Raw genomic sequence first — 22860 nt, 5'->3', positions numbered from 1 at the left:
CGTGAAAGCCTTCCCACAAAACACAGGAAAACATCTACTCTCTTACCTTTACTTGTATGTTACCGCAGAAGAGTTTTGCTTTTTGGTGTTTTTTTTTTTTTAATCAATATTCATCTCTAGTTTATTACTGCTTTGCTGAAGTTAAAAGTTAACTTTGGAGCAACTGAATGATCTACGGTGACACCAATCACCCAGTGATCCCGACATGCCGCTTGATCTCAGGAGGTACAAATCTATCCCACTGTTAGAATGGACAATGCAGATACCAGCGCCCGGAGAAGATGGGGGTAACGAGGCCTGCTGTTGGGCACTGAATGTTTGTGGCCCTCTCCCCAGTTCATATGCTAAAGCCCCAAAACCCAGTACAGCTACTTTTGGAGATCGGCCCCTAAGAAAGTACTTAGGGCTACTTCAGGTTAAATGAAGTTCTAAGGGTGGGCCCTGATCTCATAGGATTAGTGTCCTTTTAAAAAGGAACCAGAGCCTGCTTGTTAGCTCACGCTTTCTCTCTCTCTCTCCCTGCAGGTGCTCACAGGAAAGGCTAGGTCCGCAAGCTAAGAGTCCTCACCAACAGGGGAAACCAGGCCATGGTCTGGGGACTTCCAGCTTCCAGAACTATGAGAAAATAACTTTTTTATATCATTTAAGCTGCCCAGTCTACAGCCCAAATACACTAACACCCTTGGGGTCAGTTGGCAAGGCATCCAATGGGAATGGCAAGTTGCCAAAACTCTATTCCTTTACTCTGGTGCTAATATCTACCTTGCCGGTAAATATTCGAATTGCAAGGCATTTGGATGGTGAAAATATTACTTCAAATTCAGAAGTAGAAATGCATAATCATTAAAAACATAAACACCGTGTTAGTTTCTAATATTGCCTTGCAAAATCTCCAACCTAAGAATTTGTTTTGAAATTAGGCTTTTCAATGAGCATCATTCAGGAGTCCATCTTTGACCATCTATAAATCAAAGCGCTGTGCTATTTTCAGATGAATATGCTACCATGGAAACATATGTGAGGTCACCACAAGAGCTCCATTGCTATGCAATATATGGAATGTGGGTTTACGTTTCTTGAATGATAGGTAATAATGTCAAGCTTTGAATGGAAAGAGATAATGTTGTACACATAAAATGTGAGTAGCAGGTATTCATGGTTAATTATCTCATTTTTATTTACTGATTCCTAACTTTCTGAATGGAGACAATATCTGGGCATATGGCTATTGAGCTAATGCCATTAAAACACTAATGTAATATTGATTTAATGCAGGTTTCTCAGAGGCTAAATATCCATTGGCTTCTGCATAAACAGCATGAAACAGAACAAAATGCAAAATGCTACTTGATAAGAATCTTAATGTCTAATTACTTAAATCCAGAGACTTTGGAAGAAGCATATGCAAATTGATTAACTAGTTGAGGCAAAATGCCTTTAAAGCCACCTACACAAACACGACAGCTCTGCATCTTTTATCTGTCTGTACCGGATTTCCATTTCTCAGTTCCAAATGTGGCAGGCTTTTCCTCCCTTTGTTCCAATGAATCCAGAACTTTGATATTTCGCGTCTTGACATTTGGCCCACTGAGAGAATGTACAAAACCTCAAGACATCCACAGTCATCACTTCAGGAGCTATGTGTATGGGCAGATGCCTAAAAATGTTGTACTAGTCGCTGTCTTAATTATCACACAGAAAAGTCTTATAACACAAAAGGGAACCTTACATCTAGCGCGTGAGAGCCCCGGGGGGTACGGCGAAGGGCTGAATCACCTTAGAAAGCTTTGAGTCACAGTCTGCCAAGCAGGTGCTCTGGGGATTTGAGCAAGGCCCTTTGCTCTATAGGAGTTTATTCCCTGGATGAGCGTTTAGACACAAGACAAGAACATCACAATTGATCTCACCCGGTATCATTCGGGAATGAATAGAAATCTGAAGAATACTTATGTCATGTATATGCCCTTTCAAGTCACATTTTTGAAATATTCTCAAGACAATTTAATTTCCTTAAAAAGCAATCCCTTGCTTCTTTCTATCTTTTATTTATGATTGCATCTGACAGACAGAAGCCTAGATATCAGATTATTATGTCACAGCTTAGTGATTTGTCAACATATATTCTTTCTTACCCTTCATGTTGCCTTTAAATTGTACTATATGGAGTAGAAGCAAAATTAAAACACTGTGTACAAGAAAAGTTACAAAGACAAGCACCCTTCATGAAACAAAACAATTCAATAAAATATTTGGATGTATGTGTAGGGGAGCATGTATCTGTGTGTGTGTACATCTATTCATGGATGTATGTACATACACTCAACCAGTAGAGAGCTGGGACAGGAAGAAATAGAAAGACACAGTGAGACCATTTTCTTTTTCCTGAATGCTAAAAAAAGCATATTAACACAGACGTTACCTAGACTTAGTGTGATGGTTATTTCACAATATATACAAATATGAAATCATTATGTTGTACACCCAAAACTAATATAATGGCATATATCAATTATATCTCAAAAAAAAAAGCAAACAAAAATGATTCAGATTATTTCTATGCTGGAGATCGTATCAGATTTATAAAGACAAGCCCAAATATGTATTTTACTGCCAAATATCTGATGTTTTTTCAAAACTACCTGCAATCTTCCAGGAAGATAGATGTTGCTTAGCCCACGAAAATTTAATAAATATTCTGTTATTGTGAAGTAATGTTCATCATGTTAATTTCTGTCACTAAGAGTATTAGATCAATCTGACTGTATACACACAAAAACATGGGAAAGTGGAAGGAATCCAGGGAATTCATGGAAACTGTGATATTTGGGGTTTGAAAGTGAAGTGACATAAAAAAAAAAGAGTGAAGTCAACGGGAGTGACTTTGGAAAAATGGAGGACTGGATGGCTCCAAATTCCCCTCCCCCAAGAAAGAAGAGGAGAAGTGCACAGAAACTGAACCCACAGGGTCAGGACTCTGGAAAACAGCCAAATCTTCAGAGCAATCAGACAAATGCCGAATCAAGGATAAGATGACTTGAAAATGGTTGAAAGCTTTGTGCCATCTTAGCTGCCCTTGCTCCACCTCCCTCCCTGGCTCCTGTGTGGGAACCTGGTCTCTGGCTTCAGAGGGAGCCATAACTCATTCTGCTTGTCTATCCTAATCAGTCTGGAAACTACCGGAACGATTGATGCAAGCCTTCCATTTCTGTTTCACCGAACACAGAACCCACTGGGGGCAGAAAATGACAGACATTGCTCAAAAACACTTGGATGGCAAAGAAAGACCCACAGCTATGTGGGGCAGAAGGTAATGGTCGAGACATATGGTTGACTCAGAGGCCTGGAGGAAATTTCTCTGGGGATACTGGGACATCCAAAAGCACCCATGGGTACTGCGGGAGTTTAGAAAACCACAGATATACCCAGGGCAGGATGCGTGCTCACAAAAGACCAGAGAAGACCCTAAGCTGATCTCTAGCCTCCGCACAAGTGACAAAGTCAAGCCACAAAGAATAGAAGAATACTTTCGTCTTCTGGGTTTTTTTTTGTTTTGTTTTGCTTCGCTTAGCTTTTTGCTCTTGGATTGAAGGAAGTCTTTATCTTAACATTACACTAGTTGAACAAAGGGGTCAGCTTTTAGCCATCAAGAAGAGAAACATCTAGGAGGGGAGAGAATTTGATTTACAGAGTTACCAGAGAATAATATTCTAATGTCCAGTTTTCAACACCAATAACAACACAAAATTACAAAGCATACGATGAAGTAAGAAAAGACAGAAGAAAAAGAAATGAACAGAAACCATCCTTGGAGAACCCTAGACCTTGGAGTTACTAGACCAAGACTTTAAATCAACTGTTTTAAATATTTTCAAAAATTTAAATAAAACCATAAGCAAGAAATAAAGTAAACCAGAAAAATGATGGATGAACAAAATGGGAATATCAATAAGGAGGTAAAAATCACAAAGAGGAAACTAAAAGGAATTCTCTCATTACAAAGTACAACAACTGGACAAATTTATAAGCAAATTTCAACTGATTTGATTCTATAGAAGAAAGGATCAGTGAACTCAAAGATAAATAATCGAGTCTGAAGAGCAGAATGACAAAAGAGTGGAGGAAATGGAATGAAACCCAAGGGTTCTGTGGGTCACCGTTAAGTAGACCAACCTGTGAGAAAAGTCAGACAAAGAGGTCGAGGAACCATTTGAAAAAATAATGAATGAAAATTCCCGAACTTGATGAAGGAAATGAATGAAACATCCAAGGAGCTCAAATGAACTCCACACAGGCTAAATCAAAAGCCACCAAGACACGTTATAGACAATGACAAAGACAGGATCTTGATTATACACCTGGAACTCATATCACACTGTATGTTAACTAGAATTTAAATAAAAACTTAAAAACAAGGAGAGAGGATCTTGAATGCCACAAAAGTGACTCATCACAAGGATCCTCAGTGTTATTACTAGCTTATTTCTCTTAACATACCATGAGGCCAAAAGACAGTGGGATGACATAATTAAAGTGTGGAAAGGGGAAAAAGAAACCCCTCAACAAAGAATTTGAAATAAAAATTGCTCTTCAGAAATTAGGGAGAAATCATAACATTCCCAAATAAGCAAAACCAAGGGATTCTATTGCCTTTAGACCAACCATACAAGAAATGTTAATATAGCCCCTTAAGTTGGAATGAAAGAATGTTAGACAGTAATTAAATACAAGAAGAATGGATGAATAAAGAACACTGGCAAAGGTAACCACCTAAGTAAATACAAAACCTAATATTATGCATTTGGGGTTTATAACTCCTCATTTGTCCTCTGATTTATTTTTGTTTTTTTTATTTATATTATTTATATTTTTAAAATACAATTTATTGTCAAGTTAGCTGACATACAGTGTATACAGCATGCTCTTGGCTTCGGGAGTAGATTCCCGTGATTCATCGCTTACATACAATGCTCAGTACTGATCCCAACAAGTGCCCTCCTCAGTGCCCATCACCCATTTCCCTCTCACCAACCCCCATCAACCCTCAGTTTGTACTCTGTTTTTAAGTGTCTCCTATGGTTTGCCTCCCTCTCTGTTTGAAACTATTTTTTCTCCTTCCCCTCTCCCATGGTCTTCTGTTAAATTTCTCAGGATCCACATAGGAGTGAAAACATATGGTGTCTGTCCTCTTCTCTGACTGACTTATTTCACTTAGCGTTAACACTCTCCAGTTCCATCCACGTTGCCACAAAAGGCCATATTTCATTCTTTCTTATTGCCATGTAGTATTCCATTGTGTATATAAACCACATCTTCTTTATCCATTCATCAGTTGATGGACATTTAGGCTCTTTCCATAGTTTCGCTGTTGCTGAAAGTGCTGCTATAAACATTGGGGTACAAGTGCCCCTATGCATCAGCACTCCTGTATCCCTTGGGGAAATTCCTAGCAGTGCTGTTGCTGGCTCATAGGGTAGATCTATTTTTAAGTTTTTGAGGAACCTCCACACTGTTTTCCAGGGTGGCTGCACCAGTGTGCATTCCCACCAACAGTGCAAGAGGGTTCCTGTTTCTCCACATCCTCACCAGCATCTGTCCTCTGATTTAAAAGGCAAACACACAAACCAATGTATTGTTTCTATCGATATTAATGGGCATGCAATGCAGAAGGATGTAAGCAGTGAAAATAACAATATAAGGGGGAGGGATAGATATGTACAGAAGCAGAGTGTTGCATAATTTTGACACTAAGTTGGTATCATTGGAACTAGGTTGATATAAGGTGACCAAGTGACTGCTTCCCCAAGATAACCACTGATCTCACATGCATGCGCACACACACACACACACACACACACACACACTGACTACGTATGAGGAAAGGGAATAATAGAAGATAGAACAAAAAAAAAAAAAAAAGGAAAAAATTAAGACACACATAAGGAAATAGCCACATGGTATAAGTGAATTTTTGTTATCAACATTACTTTAAAATGAAATAGATTCAACTCTCCAAATAAGGCAGAGATTGACAGAGTAAGTAAAAAATCTCACTTATCTATAGACTGTGTGAGAGTATTTGGATGCAAAGACAAAACATTTGAAAATAAAAGGAGGGAGAAAGATATTCTATGGACACGGTCACAAAAGCAAAGAATTATATTAGCAGACAAAACAGATTTTAAGTAAAAAAGATAAATACAGACATAGGGAAAGACATAAATAGTATAAGTTTACAAGCCACAAGAGACAAAGAAGTATATTATCTATTGTTACAAGTTGCAATCCATTAAGAATATGTAACAATTGCATGTGGCTAACAACAAAGTCCCAAAATAGGCAAAGGAAAAAATCTGACCAAATTCAAGAGAGAGAGAGGAGGGAGGGGGAGAGAGGGGGAGAGAGGGGGAGAGAGGGGGAGAGAGGGGGAGAGAGGGAGAGGGAGAGGGAGAGGGAGAGTTAGTTCTACAACAGTTGGACTCATCAGAACCCCACTTTCAATACAGAACAAGCAGGTCAGTGAGGAAACAGAATGTAAACAACACTGTATGCAAATTAGATGTACAGGTTTCTGGAAACATCCAACAGGCAGCAGCAAAACACGCCATGTTCTAAGTGCACACAGAGCACTCACCAGAACAGACCACATGTCACCTAGGCTGCAAAACAAGTGCCGATATACTTTTTTTTATTTGAAATCATACAGGGACTCCTGGGTGGCTCTGTCGTTGAAGCATCCAACTTCCACCAGCTCAGGTCATGACCTCATAGTTCAAACCCCACATCCGGCTCTCTGCTGTCAGCACGGATCCTGCTTCAGATCCTCTGTTCCCCTCTCTCTCTGCCCTTCCCCACACATGTGCACGTGCGCGCGCTCTCTCTCAACTACATAACCACTTAAAAAAATGAATTGAAATCATACAAAGTACCCTTTCCAACCACTGTGGAATACAACTGGAAAATAGCAACAGACGGAAAACTGGGGGATCCATAAATATATGGAAACTAAAGGGATACAGAATCCACCAACGGGCCAAACAATAAATCATAAGGGAAATGGGAAAATACCTCAAGATGAGTAAAAACAGAAATACAAACTTTGTGAATCAGCAAAAGCAGCGGTCAGATATGTAAACAGTCAGATACGCCCAGTAAAGATGCTCAGCATGATTAATCACTAGGGAAGTGACTTTGTAAATCAAAGCCACAATGAGATACCTCTTCATACCTATTAAGATGGCTATAATAGAAAAGAAAAGAGAAAGAGGGAGGAGAAAAAATAAAATCCTTATAGCTCGCGGGTGGGAATGTAAAATGTAGATTGCCGTGGAAACCGTGTTTCAAAGAGTGAAACAGACTTACCATAGGACTCAGATTTCACTAAAAGATACAGAGGCAAACGGACTGAAAGCAGGGACTTTAGCAGATATTTGCACACCGACATTCCTAGCAGCATCATTCATGAGAGCAAAAGGGTCCAAGCAAGCCAAGTGTCCATTGATGGGTGGACAGATAAGCAGAGTGTGGTCTATACAGAGAATGGGCTATTCTTCTGCCGTAAGAAAGGATGAAGTTCTGATAGTTGTGACCACACGGATGAACTTTAAGAACATTATGCTAAGTGAAAGAAGACGGGTACAAAAAGACAAGTCCTGTATGATTCCATGTACGTGAAATCTGGAGACCAGGCAAGTTCGTAGTGACGGACAGTAGAATGCAGGCAAGCCCCTACTGACCCCGCGAGAAGAGGAGAAAGTCTGCACCACAAGAAAAGGAAACTATGTAACCCACTTCATATTCCAGACATCCATCTCTGTCTCCTTAAATTTGCACACATACAATTGAAATCACAAAGGATAAGTTCCTTTCCCATTGAATCAACAATATTTTCAGACACTCCAGATACTGCTATCAGAAACGATACCTACTCTGAGCTCATTTTCGTTTACTAAATTAGAGTCTAATGACACCTAATAGTTTAATCCACAGACTATAAAATGCACTGTTTATCATTTACATTTTTATATACGAAGAAGATGTATTACTCTATTTTGTTGGAGGTATTTACACAGAGGATCTCTAATGGATTTAAATGAACTTATTACTGCCCTAACTCCTTAGGCCTGTTATAAACTTCCTAAATACCTAACGAGGAATTTGGTTTGAATATAGTCTATAAATTCTAGGAAATCGAACACACACACATGCACACGTATTGCACTAACATTTTAGTAAGATTGTGCATTAAAACAGATCAATTTCGACTGTGAGCACATAACGAGCAATCAGTACCTATGTCATTAATGATGGACTTTACATTGATATGGGAGTATCTTAACTCGTTTCCTAATATAACTTTGGCACATGTAAGATTTCTACAGCCCATTGATCAGGTTGCCCAAATAAACTGGCCCCTGAAGGCACATCACCGGCGTGAAGTTTGAACTGAGGAATCGTGAGTTGGCGAGGGGTGAGTATGTGAGGGGATCCGGGACTTCTGGAGGCATGCACCCTCCCCTGGGTGCGGTGCCCCACCGTCCCCGTCCGTGGGTAACCAGCCTCTGCTTTTCTTTCCCTCTGTATCTTCAGTATTGATTGAGACCATATGAAATGTCTACCCCCTCTCCTTCAGCCTTGATTTTGATTCTCTGCTGTTTCAATGCACTGTCTCAATGCGGTTGGGAATTAGGAGGAAATAGAGAGTTATGGTTAAAGCACTTCCTAAAAACGTCATTGTGCAGCAGCTTAAGGTGAAACGCTGAACAACTTCAAACTCTTTCCCTCCGCAACTCTTCTCATTTCCCTGGTGCTACTAACTCACTTAAAGCAGCATGATTATCAGCTGCTTCCACGGAGAATTAAGGGTGTTGACAGTCAGAAGTCCCTAGCATGAGGTCATCTGACTAGAACCCTGACGAGCATGTGGCTTGAACCCCAGTGGTGACGATCAGGATCTGTGGCCTCTAAGTGGCCGCAAATCTTCATAGAGAAAAGAGATGATCACATGTGTTTAAGCATCTTCCCGTTGTAAAGGTACGATAGCTAGGAGAGCTTGAATATATTGTAAAGGAAATATTCATGCCTAGAAACAAGTGAAGGATGGATTTCTCAAACGTAATCACCTGTTTGTCAAATTTACGAAACAGGTTTCTGATTCCAACGACTTCAGGGATATATTCTGTATATGTGAAATATATTTGTATATATTTTAATTTATATTCATCAGTGTATTTATAATATATTAAAATATAATTGAAATACATATAAATTATATTCTACAATATATTATAGTTATGTATACAACTATTGATACTAAAAAAAAAGAAAAAAAAGAAAAACCTGTTTAACTTTCTTTAAGCCAGCATTCACCAAATTCACTAACCAGATGCCTCTTTTCTTAGTATTTATTATTACGTTCGGGGCAATATTTTCAGACGGGATGGAGGCATGATTTCTGTGTTACGTATGGAGCAGAGAATAAAATAAAAATGGCATTCGTCGCTTAGGGAGGATGATGCGTTTTGACAAAGACGACCCTGGGTGTAAAGTCGACAAAAACTGTAATATTTTAAGAAAGCATTTTGGAAATATCTCATTTACAATTGCCTTTAAAATAATATGGGCAGAACCCTGAGAGTATTTCGGTCTGACCCGGCATCACGAGAATCTGGGGATTCTATTTTCTATCACGGTTATGATTCAGAAGAAGAACCAGAAGACAAGATGGAAATGCTAGTTGATAAGATACTAAAAAGAAAAAAAAGCAAAGTCAAGCCCACAGTTGCTATCTTGTTCACAGATGGAGGGATGTTTGGGGACAGGACCGCTGGAAGACATGTGTTCTGTGCTCTCGGCTCCTTCCTGGCTCCAGCCTCCACCCTCACTTGCCACTAAGGTCCAGTCGCAACCAGAGAAAACCAGTCCCAAGCTTCCCACTGCCCCAGGCATTGTCAGATTGAGGGTTCGCATACCCTCATCATACCCTTATCTTTAGGGTTTACACTAAAGATAAGCCACCTGCTCGGCTCTTTCTGTAACCTGCCCATGTGATGTTTCCATACTGCCACTATGGTTCCCACAAAGTACAAGAGGTTTAACAAAGCCTGGCATCAGAATGTTACCCACAGCAGCCACCATTCCCTTTATCTTGCTCATGTTCACGCCCTCTGCACACAAGTACATCCCGCAGACGCCATTCTTCCCGTGCTAACGTTGGCACAGAGTTCCCTGGACAGCTGACCATTTGGTGCCTTTTCATATTCCCATTCTTTAGGTACCAGTTCAGCTTGTGTGTGTGTGTGTGTGTGTGTGTGTGTGTGTGTGAGAGACTATGAGGTCCCCTTCATAAAATCATGTACCTCCAATTTTATTGTCAGCTACCAGGGTCTCTGGAGTCCTTCTGCCACATTTATTGATGTCTTGGGAATAAGTGCCTGTTCCTAACCTATCCCACCATGTCATATGTCAAACAATAGCCAAAATATGGAAACAGCCCAAATGTCCATTGATGGATGAATGGATAAAGAAGATATGGTCTGTATATACAACGGAGTATTACTCGGCAATAGGAAAGAATGAAATCTTGCCATTTGCAACTACGTGGATGGAACTAGAGGGTATTATGCTAAGTGAAAGGAGTCAGTCAGAGGAAGACAAAAATCATATGACTTCCCTCATATGAGGACTTGAAGAGACAAAACAGATGAACATAAGGGAAGGGAAACAAAAAAAATATAAAAACAGGGAGGAGGACAAAACAGAAGAGACTCATAAATATGGAGAACAAACTGAGGGTTGCTGGAGGGGTGGTGGGAAGGGGGATGGGCTAAATGAGTCAGGGGCATTAAGGAATCTACTCCTGAAATCATTGTTTCACTATATGGTAACTAATTTGGATGTAAATTAAAAAAAATAAATAAATTAAATTAAAAGAAAAAAAAAAAAAGAATCATGTTGATGGCATTTGCTCATTTCAGGTCACCACCCACAGGCTGGCCCCACCATTGACACTTTACTCTGGAGTTGAGGGATGTAACCTCTCCAAGTGAATCACCACAAACCAAAAAACCAGTAAGTTGCTATCAAGGAGAAGGGCTTGTGTGTGGTTGTGTTTCCACTCAAGAACACGTGCATGTCACTGGGGATGGGGTAAACAAACATTTTTGCCTCGAACATAAAAAAAGATCAAATCTAGGAGGGGTGCCTGGGTGGTTCAGTCGGTTGAGCATCCAACTTTGGCTCAGGTCATGATCTCACGATTCGTGAATTCGAGCCCCATGTTGGGCTCTGTGCTGACAGCTCAGAGCCTAGAGCCTTCATCGGACTGTGTCTCCCTGTCTCTTTGCCCCTCCTCCGCTCATGCTCTATCTCTCTCTCTCAAAAGTAAACATTACAATTTTTTTTAATTAAAAAAAGAAAATCAAACCTAGGGGGCACCTGGGTGGCTCAGTCGGTGAAGCATTCAACTTTGGCTCAGGTCATGATCTCATGGTTTGTGAGTTCAAGCCCTGCATTGGGCTCTCTGGTGTCAGCAGAGAGCCTGCTTGGGATCCCCTCTCTCTCTCTACCTCTCTCTCTGTCCTTCCCCACTCTATTTCTCTCTCTAAACATCAAAAAAAAAAAAAACCCTAACTTAAAACTTGGTTAATGCTCACCACAATTTCAATTTGTTCCTGGAATATTTTAGAACAGTAATTGCCATTCTCCCCTGGAGAGTAAACATTATCTATGGAGCTTTAAAATATACTGATAAACCTCATCATGATCCCTCAGAGAATCTGATATAATTGTCAATTGAATTCAAGTGTCCTATGGGCACCTGAATTTGCATAATATCTCCAGGAATTTCTAAGTTGTGGTCAAAGTTGAGAAGTCCTGCATTAGAATCTCACGAATCTGGGGGCTACTCAGAGCTTTGCCACCACAGCTCAAGCACAGGGACCCTTAGTGCCTCTGACTCACTGTGTCCCACTGCCGATTCCAGGGGCTGGGGGTGGGGAGCCTGTCCCCACTTTGAGGAGGCAAACCTCCCTGCTACCGATTCTCCCTCATGTCGTAAACACCTTGCAGTGTGAACCAGCCTTTTACCTTTTACACTCAGACGCTCAGCCACCTTTTCCGGTTTGGTAACAGCAGGAAATCAAAACCAAGTATTGGTCAGACTTACCTGGAAAGGCAGCGCCGTGGACTTCCGGCCTCTGGTCTGAAAGATGAGGGGCTTGCAAATCCCCAGGGTCACCCTCGCAAGAAGAAAACAGCCGCACGCACTGAGCATCTACAGTCCTTCCTGGACTCGCCCAAAGACACAAGGTCACGGGACAAACCATCACCAGGCAAACAGGAGGCACAGGCGAGCTGGTAGATGCAGGCCTAGCTGGAGAGGAAGCTGCTGCTGGGGCTCGTTGGGAACACTGAAGGGGTGGGGGGTGCTTGCTGGAGCCTGAACCTGGGCTGGATTGGGGGATCAGGACTCTGCCCCGGCCCCCTGAAGCCGCTCCCCACCCCAAGCCTTGCCTGGATTTTCTGCCAGGAGCCCCATCAAGTGCTCAGATCAGAGAATCACCCCTCACGCCTCCAGCAGGGGGAGGGGAAAGTAATCTTTCTGAAATAAGCCCAGAGAGCTGTTATCAACAAAGGCCTTGCCCTCAAAGGAGGCTATTGGGCACACCTGTTTGAGGGAGCCTTCGGGGCCGGGGGGCAGGGAAGCAGCCCCTCCCCTGCAGCTGGGCATCTCCCTGTGGCCTGCCCTCCCTGACTGGGTGGAAAGCTGAGAAGCGCCTGTGAAGGTCTCTGTCTGGAGACGGGGGCCCAGAGAAAGGGGGGGGGCGGGAACTCGAGGCAGGACTACAGAATGACATCACCCCGGAGGACATCTAGCCTTAGCCAGCTACAGCTCTAACAAACCTCAAACACCTGCCAACCCCTATGCTTGACCCCAATGACCTCATTCACCTTTAATTGTCTCTTTAGAGGCCCCATCCCAAATCCGGTCCCATTCTGAGCTCCTGGGAGTTAGGGCTTCAACGTATGAATATGATGCTTCTCAAGCTGAAAAGCGGAGAGAAAGAAGAATGGAGGAAATGAAAAGAATAGTTATGAACGGAACAGGATATTTAAGAACCGTGAAATCACCCAAGAGCTAACAAACGCATGTGGGAAGACAAAAAGGAAAAGAAATGGAGAAAGGAACAGAAGAAATATTTCAAGTGATTAATGACAGACACCGAATCCCAGATCCCGAAATCTAAGAAAACTACACAGGATAAATGCCAAAATGCCACATTGAGGCCTAGCAATTCTGCAGAAAATGAAATTTAGGTTGAAAATCTTGAAAACAAAGAAACCCCTTACCGGTAGAGTAACAAGCATATGAATTATCAGGGACTTTTCTTCAGAAACCAATAAGCAGGAAGAAAGTGTAAAAAGAAAAACAAGAAACAAAACCACTAGCCTAGAATTAAGACTGTATCTAGGGAAATTGTCTTTCAAAAGTCAAACAGAAATAAAGACTTCCTCAGGCAAACCCAAAATGAGATAATTTGTTGCCAGTAGGACCGACTTGCAAATTATTTTAAAAGAATTTCTTTGGAAAGAAGGATAATGACATAGGTCAGAAACTCAAATCTTAGCTATATAGAAGTACATAAAGAAAGAAAGTGAGAGAAAGCATAAATGAAGGGAAAGTAATCTTTTATTGATTTGATTCTTAATTGATACAACAGATAATTTGCCATAACAAAAGTGATGATGTATTTAGTAATTCTAGCTTACGGATTGCTGAAAAGGATGACAGCAATGTTATAAGGGACAGAGGCAGGAATTAGGAACACCTGATACACCCACAGCACCTCTGAGGTGGTATAGTTTTATCTGACAGTAGATGTGAAATACTTATAAATGTATATTGCAAACCCGTGCCAAGAAGGAAATGTATAGCATTGAATGTGCGTAATAGAAAAGAATAAAGATTGAAAATCAATAATCTAAGTTTCCACATTAGGAAACTAGAAAATAAAGAGCATGCTAAACCCAAAATAAACACGAGAAAAGAAAGGATACAGTATAACAGAAATCAATAAAATTGAAGACAGGCTATCAGTAAAGATCAACAGACCCAAAAGATTTTTCCTTAAAAAGATCAATGATATTGATAGACATCTAGTCAAGCTAATGAAGAAACAAAACAGCAAAGATGTAAATTAACAATATCAGACACAAAAGAGGGCCCACCACTACCGATCCCATGAATGTTAAAAGGATAATAAAGGAAAATATGAATAACTCTATGTCCAGAAATTTGAGAACTTAGAAACAGTGGACCCGTTCCTCGAAAGAAACTGAAATTTACATAAGAAGCATTAGAGGGGCACCTGGGTGGCTCAGTTGGTTGAGCATCCGACTTTAGCTCAGATCATGATCTCATGGTTCATGAGTTCGAGCCCCGCTTTGGGCTCTATGCTAACAGCTTGGAGCCTGGAGCCTGCTTCCAATTCTGTGTCTCCCTCTCTCTCTGCCCCTCCCCCGTTCATGCTCTGTCTCTCTCTGTCTCAAAAATAAATAAACATTAAAAAAAAATTTAAAAAAATAGACAATTTGAAAAGGCATATTTCTGTTACAGAAAGGGAAGAGAGAGTGAATGACCTTCCAAAACAGAGAGCACAGGCCCAGAAGCTTTCAGTGTGAATTCCATCAAGCATTTAGGGAAGAAATGATACCGATTCTCTACAATCTCTTCCAGAAAACAGAAGCAGAAGAAATACGTCCTAACTCATTCTGTAAAGTCAGCATCACCATAATACTAAAACTGGACAAGATATTATAAGAAAGAAAAATGAGAGACCAAAATCTGTCCTGAACAGAGATGCAGACTCTCAGTGAAATATTAGCAAATCAAAATCTACGCGTAAAAAGAATTATAAATCACAACTGAGTGAGACTGACACCAGGTGTGCAGGGCTAGACCAACATTCCGAAATGAAGGCCTGTCCCGTGCCATCAACAGGCTGAAATAGAAAAATCATATGACCATTTTAGCCAATGCAGAAAAAGCATTTTGCAAAATTCAATACTCACGATAAAAAAAAAAGAAATCCCAGAAAATTAGCAGTAGAGGAGTATCTTCTCCAGTTGACAGAAAGCAACTATGAAACACCTACAGATAATATTTTCCTTAATGGTAAGAAGCTAGAGGCTTTCCCCCTAAGATTGGAAACATCATACTGTAATTCCCGTAGAATTTAATTACACAAGAAAAAGAAGTAAATTTTCTTTTATTTTATTATTTTAGACTATATATATATATATATATATATATATATATATGGTGGTCTATGTAGATATGGTGGTCTATGTAGAAAATCTCAAAAAAAAAGTAAATAAAACCTTCTTGGAACAAATAAATGGTTAATGCAAGGTTACAGGATACTAGATTAGTCAATTAATGTTTATATACCAGTAAGGAGCAATTGCAATTTGAAATTAAAAACACAATACCACTTATATAGCACAAAGGAAATGAAATAATTTAGTACAAAATCTAAAAAAAAAATCTTTAAAAAATTGCCCCAAATTACGGCAATGAAAATTGTAAAACTCTCATGCAATAAACATATTAATAAATGGAGAGATAGTACATAATAATGTGTAGGAAGAGTCAATATGGTCAAGATGTCAGTTTTTCCCATGTTCATCCATAGATAGAATGCAGTCCGAAACAAAATCCCAATAGTTGTTTTGTGGATATCAATAAACTAATTCTTATTTATTTATTTATTTATGGAAGGGCAAAGGCTTAATAGTCAACACAATAGGGAGGAAGAAGAACAAAGTCAGGGGACTGGCAATGTTTCAAGAGTTACTCTACAGTCAGAATAAGTAAGAAAGTGTGGTGTTGGTGCACTAAGTAGGAAAATTGATCAAGGGAACAGGATAGAGCCTCTCCAGATTCCCTGGGTTAATAATCAAGACCGATCTTGCTTTGCTGACTGATCTTAAATCATTCCTAGGACTTCCTGATAGTTCTCTAGTTCCATCCTATTCAACAACTTTTTTTTTTTTTATTATTTTGTAAAATTAGATGGAAAAAAAGGGAAAGAGAAAAAAAAATCACCATAAAACTCACTGTGCAGAAGCACTTGTCATTAAAATGTGTTAAACATCATTTTACATATTGATCCATATATCTTGATAGGTAGACTAATGAATAGACAAAAAATAAGATTTTAAAATATCAAATATTGTATCTGTCTTTCTCTGTATGACTTATTTCACTTAGCATAACACCCTCCAGTTCAGATACCATATGTTTTCACTCTTATGTGGATCCTGAGAAACTTAAAAGAAGACCATGGGGGAGGGGAAGGACAAAAAAAAAAAAGTTAGAGAGGGAGGGAGCCAAACCATAAGAGACTCTTAAAAACTGAGAATAGGGGCGCCTGGGTGGCTCAGTCGGTTAAGCGGTCGACTTCGGCTCAGGTCATGATCTCGCGGTCCGTGAGTTCGAGCCCCGCGTCGGGCTCTGTGCTGACAGCTCAGAACCTGGAGCCTGTTTCAGATTCTGTGTCTCCCTCTCTCTCTGACCCTCCCCCGTTCATGCTCTGTCTCTCTCTGTCTCAAAAGTAAATAAACGTTAAAAAAAAAATTAAAAAAAAAACAACTGAGAATAAACTAAGGGTTGATGGGGGTGGGTGATGGGCATTGAGGAGGGCACCTGTTGGGATGAGCACTGGGTGTTGTATGGAAACCAATTTGACAATAAATTTCATATAAAAAATGTAGCATATGTAAATAAAATAATAAAAGTTTTATCTTTAATGAAAAAAATTAAATATTTAAAAATTTAAAATGTTTATTGAATTTATATTAGGGATAGGGATGTAGTAAAAAGAATGAATTGTGTCAGACAAAATTTGTTAAAAATAAGAGAAACTATGATATGGTACCTCTGATTTCAAAAATTATGAAAAAATATTAAGGTTGTAATCACTACGGTTTTTGAAGTGAACATTTCCCCATTAGACCATATGATTTTCTCCTTGCTACGAACAGTGAGGAAATTAGTACTTAGGCTCTCCTCTCTTCCCTCACTCCTTACCGTGATTCTGTACCCCACCTCCATAGGAAATTGGATGTTTAGTGTTCTTTCCATTTACAGATACAAACTATTTCAGGAACGCTTTTTTTTTTTTTATCTCCAACCTTTTTGTCCCCCTGTTTCATTGTTCTATCCTGTTTTTGAGAACATTAAGAATTAGACCTCTTTTGTCCTCCAAAGATATCACTGCTTTAAAACCCATTATTACCCACGAACAGTCACCTATGTTCCATGGAATTAGTGTAGTTTTCTGTTGTATATCCACTCCATTTTTTCTGTTTTTCTAATGCAGTTTTCATTTCCGTAACTGTAAGATTGTGCTTCAGTTTGACGGAGGGCAAACAATTGGTACACAGTTCATAACGGCAACTGAGGATCTTTACAAACAATTCTTCACGAATTATCTACTAGTCATTGACACAAAAGAGTATCTCCCTCAGTATTTGGTATTCAAGAAATTGGTAAGGTTTATAGCAAAACCCCTGAGTAAGAGACTGATGTCTTCAATTTTTACATATCTTCCCTTCACATTCCTGGGCCCATAGAAACTTCCCTAAGCTTGAAGGCCATGGTGTAAAAACTGTATGTCAGGCAATTCTCACTCTCCAGAAGTGTCACGAGGAAATTGGAGATGATCAGCACAAATTTCTTTCATGGTCCATCCATATCCTAAAGATAACTCTTGACTAAAGATCACCTTTAGGACACTGGTCCTTATTTTTAAGTAAATATATTTTATTCCGCCTGAGGTTTGACGATTTAGCTATGAAGTCTCAAGTTCTCTCTTTTATTTTGACTCACATTTACAATATTAGGATATATATATATATATATATCGTAGTTGATTGGAAGTCAGAGCTATTCCATTTCATCACTGGAGATAATGTCTTTTTTTTCTCTTTTCTTATTTTGTTCTTCTCAATGTGGAAAATGGAGAATGAAGTAAAAACACAAATAAAACAAAATAAAAATGTGTGTCTTCCATTTTTAAAAAAGGCCCTATGACATTACTTCTACCGTCATTATTTTGGTCGCAATCGACCTACAGGTGAGTTACTGCAATGGCTCTCTAACTGGACCCCGTGCTAAAATTCTTTACTCCCTTCTGGTTTGGACTATACAAACTGCCAATTTAATTTTCATTAATATCACATAGTGTAAAGGTCAGTGGGGGCTATAACATTTATTCATCCATTCAACAAATATTTATTGAGAAGCTATTGAAATTACTTCCCAAAATAGCTGAGAATAAAAATAAAAACTCTTTATGTTTATGGAGCAATAGAGAAATAGAGACAGACAATAAAAAGTAAACAAATAGATATATAAGTTACAGTAGCAATAAATGCTAGGAAGACAAATTTTTAAACAAAATGATAGGAGTGCTTTTTCGGAGAGCATTTTCACAGATTTATCAAGAAAGATGGTATTTGAACAGGAACAAAAATATATTGAAGAGCTGAGGGATATTAATATCCAAGGAGAGCATTTCAGGCAGAGAGTGGAGATAGTCCAACAGGCAGGCCTAGCTGGGAGCACCATGAAAGATGTGAGGAAGAGCAAGGAAGCTCTCTTGGCTGGAAAGCTGAGGCAAGGGCCAGAGTGGCAGGAGATGAGGTCAGAGAGAGGGTGGGGGCAGGATTCTGCAGGACCTTCTGGGGCTTCCTAAGGACAGACAGTGCATACATTCATCAGCATGCGCGCAAGAACAGCCTCAGGACTCTGAGGTTAGCCAAAGGGCTGAGAAGTGCAGAGAGAACCCTCACACATCCACACAATCCTTTTGCCATTGGGTGCACTGAAGCCCAAAGAGACGATCTCTTTCCCAAGGTCAAGCTGCCATTCCACAAGATCCACAGGTCTACCTGAGGGGGTCCTCTGCCTGGGGCAGGAGTCTTCATTACTAAGGGTGAGGATGACAGCATTTGGCTGTTGTGTGGAAAGAGCCAGGGAAGGTATCCCTGGGGTCGGTGTGTCCACCTTGCCATCTAGCACTCTGTGTCCCTGAGACAAAGTCTACACCACGGACGCTATTCTTCCTCCCCAAAGCACCCTAGGGCAATGGGGTGGGATGAACCCCGGGCCTGCAGGCAGTCAGATCTGGGCCACATCCTCCTTCTTCCCTCTCACTAATGAGCTGCATGGCATCAGGCAAATAAGTGAAGTCCTTTCGATTTCAGTTTCCTCATCTACACAATGGAAATGACCTCGCTCTCTCAGAGGGGTGTCAAATGGTATAAAAAAGGCAATTATGGAGGGAAGTGCTACATTAAGATGGGGAGTACAGAGATAGAGACTGGACAGATGAGCTGAAGAGTTGCCAAAGCCCAGATTTGGTTGCTTCGTGGGCTCTGGTTCAGTTAAAGAGGTCCGGGAGAGGCCTTGAATCCCACCCACATCACTGGTGGGGAGGTGGTTCACTCTACCCAACCCATATGTCTTGGCTTTTGACAAGTCAGATGCCCATGAGCTGTACAAGTGGAGATGTCTGGTGGGCAAAGGGATGGGGATTTGAGATGTAACATTCGGGAGTGTTCCATGTGAAGATGCTATGTAAAGCCTAAGAACCACTATGGGCTCAAAGGTGCAGGAGCACAGAGGGAGAAGAGAAAAGAGCACCAAGAAATGAGCCCTAGGGCGATTCAGGGTTTAGGGAACAAGAAGAGATGTGGGGTGTAATCAAGGATGTTAAGGAGTGGGCAGTGAGGTGGGAGGAAAACCACGAGCATGTATGGTCCCAGGAGCCAACTTAAAAATGTGTTTCAAAGAAAAAGCAGGTCGTTACCTGTGTCAAATGGTGAAAGGCAGAGTAAAACAGAGACACAAATTCCATTGAACTTGGCAACATGTAATTCACCAGTGACCTTGAAAAAGCTGACTTTGGAGGAGAAGGTAGGGAAAAGTATGACAGGGACTCTTAACAATGTTCTTCTGTTTTGTCAGTTAAATAAGAAGTAAGGCCATCAGACGGGGGAGAAAGGGAGGTGTGGTAGTTAGAAGACAGGCGATGCGTGAAACATTTATGGCAAAGAATTTGACTAGAAACACATGGCAGGACTGACAGACAACAAGGGACCATGTGAACTGTGTAGTCATGAATATAAAACGAAAGCAACCAACACCATTGTGTATTTTTTCTCCAACAGTTTCCAGGTATTTTGATGGCACCAGAATTGGCAAAAACAGATTTAGTTTAGGGATTATGGACTGAAGACAAAGAAGTTGGAAGTGTGTAAACAGGGAGGAACCATATGAATGAGAGACCAGGGTATCAAAGCTGGATATGGGGGGAGTGAGTGTTGAGCTGGGTAGGGGGTAGAGAGAGCTTGATCGCCCAATGGATCAGAAGCCTTGGTGACCGTAAATATTTGCTCAAAGTGGCATCTTTGAAGAAGGGATATCAGAGGTAGGAGGTTGCGGTCAGAGAAGGTCATCCTCTCAGTCGGGGGAAGGACAGTTGCGGAGCTCTGACAGTATTGTTCAGAGGACCGGTGGGAAAGGACCACCAGCGTGTCTGGGGAGACCATCCATCAGCGAATGGAAAGCCCATGTGAGACAGTGTGTGGCTGCTGAATTCATCAAGAGTGACAACATCCCGGCCATACTCAGAGCCAGAAGCCAGATTCTCAATAGGCGAAGCAGGGGGTGACCATGGAAGACAGGAGTAGTTGCACTTCAGAGGGAAAGTGTTTGCAGGCAAGAGTGGGGATGGTGGTCCATCTGCAAGCAGGAGTGAGGATTAGGGGCAAAACTTACGGGGTCTCTGAGATCAGGGGCATAAGAAGTGTGGGAAGGGAGAAAAATCAGACACCTCCCTGGGGAAGCAGCATCTTCATTGGGAAACGCATTTTAGAGAGAAAGCATGGAAGGGCATGGGACGTGGTAAGAATGAGGCTGGACTCTCGGGAGGGGTCATGACCCACAGCACAGGTGTCGTCTCCAAGGCTTCGAGTCTGTCCTGCAGGTGCTGGTGGAGACAGGTGGACACATGTGGTCAGGTGAGCCAAGGTCAACTTTAGAATGGGGTGTGAGGGCGGGAGCCTGGGGCTATGGTTGGGGGCAAAACTGGATATGGGCCCTGCTAATTAGGTGCAGAGAGATGACAGTGTGGGAACCAGGACCGTGGCTACAGAGGAAGGGTCAGCGAGGGTTCATGGGAGGGGATAGGAATTGCAGCTGGATAAGGAAAGAGGGGGAGGAAGGGTTCAGGGGCATGGAGTGTCAGTGGAAATGGACAGGGCTGACCCAAGGGTCCTGACACTGCAAGACTGAAAAAGAGCCTGAAAAGCCACCAGGAGGGATTGGGGTTCATAGCTCAGCGTTGGAAAGGGGGTGTCCAGGGAAGGGTGTTTCTTACCTGTGCAATAGCCCCCGATGCGTAAATGTGCAGCATTAGCCTGGCTCCCCCAGCACTCCAAGCGATGAGGGGGACAGAAAGACTATGTTCTGAGATGTACCAGCAAAGAGAGCTTTAGGCTACATTCGCAAGTGTGTGTACCTCCTGAAATAACCTGTTTTGAATTCCCACTTTTTAAACCTACTTTCTAACCTCTCCAAATTATTTCTGATGGGGAAGGGGCAGGGGAGGAGATGGGAAATGGGCCAGGAGAGAGAACTAGAGGCAAATCATTTTCATTTCTTACACTATGTGAGCCAGAGAGGAAAATACACTTTACGTGCTTAGTCAGATAGCTTTCTCTGTTCAAATGTCTGCAAATCAAGTGAACTGGGGAACTGCGGACCTCACTTCAGGGACCTGAAGAAAACAAAACAAAACAAAACAAAACAAAACCAAAAAAAAAAAAACCAAACAAACCTCGAGCTAAGTCAGAACAATTGGGACTAAAATGAGCCAAAATATTTACATTTAAAAATAAGGTTCCAAACTCCCAAGTTTTAAGTACTATCTTTTAAATGCATTTTGCACATTTATGCAACGCTGAAAAGGGCAAAGTTAATGTAAATTTAATCCAAACTATTTTTCATTGTAAATGCATAAAAAATGCCATGCTCTCCCATAAAGCCTATCAGATCTAAGGAGATATTTTGAGATTGGGCTCAAAAATGAAACAGCAATTTAGCCCAGTGGAATTTATTTTACAAAAAGCATCTCAAGTTGCAAAAGAGTTATCAATGGACTATTAGCAAAGGATTGAGCTAGCAGTTGTTAAAAGCCATCAAGAATGATTCTTATTAGCATAGACATTGTGTTTGGGGTGGGTACCTCTTTTTTGATACTTAACTCTTTACATAACCAAAATTAGGAAAGACTTCAGTGTCACCTAATCTTTCTTAACATGTCAATAATTTACTAAATTTGGTCCTGTTAATAAAGCAAATTTTATCTGCAGGAAATAACCAGCGAAGCACGGGGGAGACTAATATGGTAGTATTGCCCTGAAGGATAGCAACGACTTTTCGGCCACACCCATGGCACCAAGCACAATCCAGAGTATACGGGAAATGCTGGGCAATTGACTCCTTCAGTTAAACGCTCCACCACCACCACAAGTCGCTCAAGATGTGTGACATATGGAAATTTCATGAAATAAATGAAATTATGGTTTACCAGGGCTGGGGACGGTGTCAATGCTCAATGACGCATCCGTGTCCCCTCTCCTCATCTGAGTCTCAAAAATGTGGCAGAGGAAGTCAGTGCAAAAGAAAGTGTCAGCGCTCATGAGGTTTTGGGGTGATGGGGTGTTCGTGGGGTCCGGAGCTGACGGCCAAGAATGAATTCTTGAAGACGTCTTTGGTACAAAAAGGTGATT

At 41.0% G+C, this 22860-nt stretch overlaps 1 long non-coding RNA gene across 1 annotated transcript; it reads left to right on the top strand.

Annotated features, from left to right (window-relative positions):
• The first annotated feature begins 1090 nt into the window (after positions 1 to 1090).
• Positions 1091 to 22623, top strand: LOC132693166 (uncharacterized). Its single transcript, XR_009616628.1, has 4 exons — positions 1091 to 1138; positions 10974 to 11067; positions 18026 to 18137; positions 22441 to 22623. It is a non-coding gene; the product is annotated as an uncharacterized LOC132693166 (long non-coding RNA).
• Positions 22624 to 22860: the final 237 nt, after the last annotated feature.

The sequence above is a fragment of the Panthera onca genome, chromosome B1 (assembly GCF_046562875.1).
Source record: "Panthera onca isolate mPanOnc1 chromosome B1, mPanOnc1 haplotype 2, whole genome shotgun sequence".
Lineage (NCBI taxonomy): Eukaryota > Metazoa > Chordata > Mammalia > Carnivora > Felidae > Panthera > Panthera onca.
This window is presented reverse-complemented; position numbering and strand designations above follow the sequence as displayed.